The 3,155-nt window shown below is 37.7% G+C and overlaps 1 long non-coding RNA gene across 1 annotated transcript; it reads right to left on the bottom strand.

Moving 5' to 3' along the window:
* Positions 1-1,786: 1,786 nt before the first annotated feature.
* LOC111385426 lies at positions 1,787-2,729 on the bottom strand. The gene is made up of 2 exons (XR_002701066.1): positions 2,349-2,729; positions 1,787-2,044 (listed from the first exon to the last, which is right to left on the bottom strand). It is a non-coding gene; the product is annotated as an uncharacterized LOC111385426 (long non-coding RNA).
* Between the last annotated feature and the right edge of the window lie 426 nt (positions 2,730-3,155).

Below are 3,155 nucleotides of genomic sequence, written 5' to 3'. Positions count from 1 at the left end.
CTTTACATAATGTCACGTTTCACTCACTGTACTTTCATTTGCACTCCATCACTCACTAAACTTTACAAAGTTGCACTCCATCACCAACCCGCTAACTTCCGTCTTCATAGTTAGCCTACGTAAAAGACGGCTTTCATACGTGGCCGTCAAATGAAGCAAATGGAAGAATGAATAGATCAATCAAATGAACCAAAAATGCCTCACCCTATTTCAACATAGAAGTTGCGATTTGGGAACCAAATTTCTCAAAAAACGCTCCGTCTCCATCAGCTTCAAAGGTGAAATCCTTCGAATTTCTCTGAACCCTAATTTCCCAAAATCAACTACCATCACCATCTTCAACCAAAAGTGCTGGTTCGAGCCAAGCAAACGAGGAAGTTCACGATTTTCAATTCATGCTGACTCTTGGTGTCGACCATCAACGTGTTTTTATAGCCAGCAATGGACCTACTGCAATTTTCCCTACTGATGGTGAATCATAATTAAACATAAACGTTTGGACTGAGCAAATCCAAATTCAAGACTTCGATGGTGAATCCAAGCATAGCGCAGTGACTGAAGCTTTAGGAGGTGGACGAACAAGAGCAAATTCTATGGGACGTGATGCGGTGTATAGAAGTTGAAGGCAGCAGCTAGTTTTTGTGCAGTGCTTTGATGCAAATTTTGTGCAGTGTTTGATGATGGTTTTTATGCATTAGTTGATGTGAATATGTGCTGGGAGACATGTAATTTCGCTAAGGTTTTGTGCTAGTTTTTGAAGGCAGCATGAACATGGTTGCTGTTGGGAGGTACTGTTGATTTTTTGTGAAAGCAGTTTAATGTTGTGCTGGTATTGTTGCTGATATGAAATGTTTTTGGATGTGCAGTGTACAACGTAAAAACTAAATATGGTATTGCTACTGGTTTCATTGAAATGAATTAAAGTTCCATAGGTATTTTTTTTTGTGAAATGTAGTAAAGGTCAATTCTTGAAGTTGCGTGATTGCATTCAATGGATAATTTGATGACTTATAGCTGGCATATGTTGAAATATGGAACACAGAGATGTACAATCAACATCAACGAGCTGATGATCAACAAGAAAAAAGCCATCAGATGAAGCATAATGGTGCAAGGTAGAAACGTCATTGAAGACCATTTTCTCCTTCTGTTAAATTCTGTTACATAGGGTCTTTTTCCTTTTTCTTTTTCTGTTAGATTTAGTTGTATAGCATTTTCTTTTCAGCCAATTACTTCAATTTGTCTAAGTATTCTAGATTCTTCTCATTCACTGTATATATACGTGTGGAGCTAAACAATTGTAACAGCTAAACAATTGTAACAACTTGAAAGCATTTTTTAGTAAAATTATTCTTCAAGCATTCATCTGGTTCGTGTTATTCTCCCATTTGCAAAGGGAGAACTTCATTCCTTTATTTTCTTATAGCATATGTGCTAATGTATAAACCATATATGAACACATACCTGATACTAGATAAAATTGATCATGGTTTAACATCATCACAACATCAAACATCAAGTACAACAAATTAACACCACCAATAAACATGAAAGTAATAGCATGAAATGTCTACTTATCATTACACAAACAGGAAATGAAAATCTAGTTCTTTTTGTCTCGTCATCAACAATAAGTGGAATACATTCATGACTCCCTTCCCCTTTCTTTCCCACTGTCCTTCGTGTCGCCTTTAACCTTCCGGAAGCTTATTTTAAGGAATATCTTGAGTCTCATTATTCAGTAATATCAGCCTCATTCTTGAACAAACTGGAAAGATCTTTAATNCCTTTTCATTCATCTTTAACACCATTTAACTGACCTTCATCTTGTAATAGTTTACATTTGTGGGGTGGGATTTTGCTCTATTCAAAGAACTCACAATTTCTAGTGCAACAAAGAATAACCGAACTATGTTCTTCGTCCTTTCTAATTCCATCCATTTCATGATGCCTTCAGCACAATCTGGACATTACTGCTTCTTTGGGCATACCCAAAATTGGTGGCCTGGTTCTCTGTAACAGTGGCAAATTCTCTTGTTCTTTCCTACGAAACAGAAATTGTGATGCATCTATTAATGACTTATGGTACTGTAAAAACTAAAATGCAGCTAGCAAGCTTGAAGCCCTATGATGTAAAAAATGAAAGAATGCAAGAGTGATGTTGATGGAATTAGAGCATGGCAGGATGCAAACAACAAAAACAGTTTGCCCTATGATCTGGACATTGATTGCACTTCAGTATGGAAAATAGGAGCCTTGAACAACACCTCAGTTGGTACAACAATACTAGTTTGTACTACAATGCCAGTGATGGAAAATAACAAAAGGTGAGAAATTTTCTGAATTACCTTCGCGCATTCTCTCCATTTAATCGATTCAACAATCACCCTTTGCAGTTCTTCAAATTCACTGAAGGTTGATTTTGGGGAATCGGGGTTCAATGGAGTTTGGAAGATTTCACCTTCAGAGCTGATGGAGACCGAGCGTTTTTGAAGAAAATTGGTTCCCAAATCGTAACTTCAATGTTGAAATTGGGTGAGGCATTTTTGGTTAATCTGATTGGGCAATTCATCCTTCCATTTGCTTCATTTGATGGCCACATATAAAAGCCGTCTTCGACGTAGGCGGACTGTGAAGACGAAAGTTAGCAAGTTAGTGATGGAGTGCAACTTTGTAAAGTTCAACGAGTGATGACCTGCAAATGAAAGTATAGTGAGTAAAACCTGACATTATGCAAAGTTCAATGATTGCTGAAACATTTAACTCGCGAATCTCTCTTATCAGAGTTCAAGTATATTGATTGCCTGCTGGTACTCACGAGGAGCCCATCTGTTTTGATCTGCCTCCTTGACCTCGCCCTCTAGTACTAGACACGGAGGCTTCCAACTGTTAGATCATTCATGTATCCCACCTTGTTGATCTTACAACTTCGCCATCCTTATAAACTCATAACACATTCTTATCCTGATACCTGCTACAAGGAATTTTACAAAATTTTACCTTACAACTACCAGAGGATGGATGCGTTTTGCCTACTAGATGAAAAGGAACCGGAGAGATCATATGTACTTTTCTCTTGTGATTGCTAAGGCATGATTATTGATGCTTTGGCAATTTAGGCGCATGTGTAAGCTTTCCCTTTAAGAGCTCATCCC

The sequence above is a fragment of the Olea europaea genome, unplaced genomic scaffold (assembly GCF_002742605.1).
Source record: "Olea europaea var. sylvestris unplaced genomic scaffold, O_europaea_v1 scaffold3160, whole genome shotgun sequence".
Classification (NCBI taxonomy): Eukaryota; Viridiplantae; Streptophyta; class Magnoliopsida; order Lamiales; family Oleaceae; genus Olea; species Olea europaea.
The sequence above is the reverse complement of the archived record's forward strand: the minus strand, read 5'-3'. Positions and strand labels throughout refer to the sequence as shown.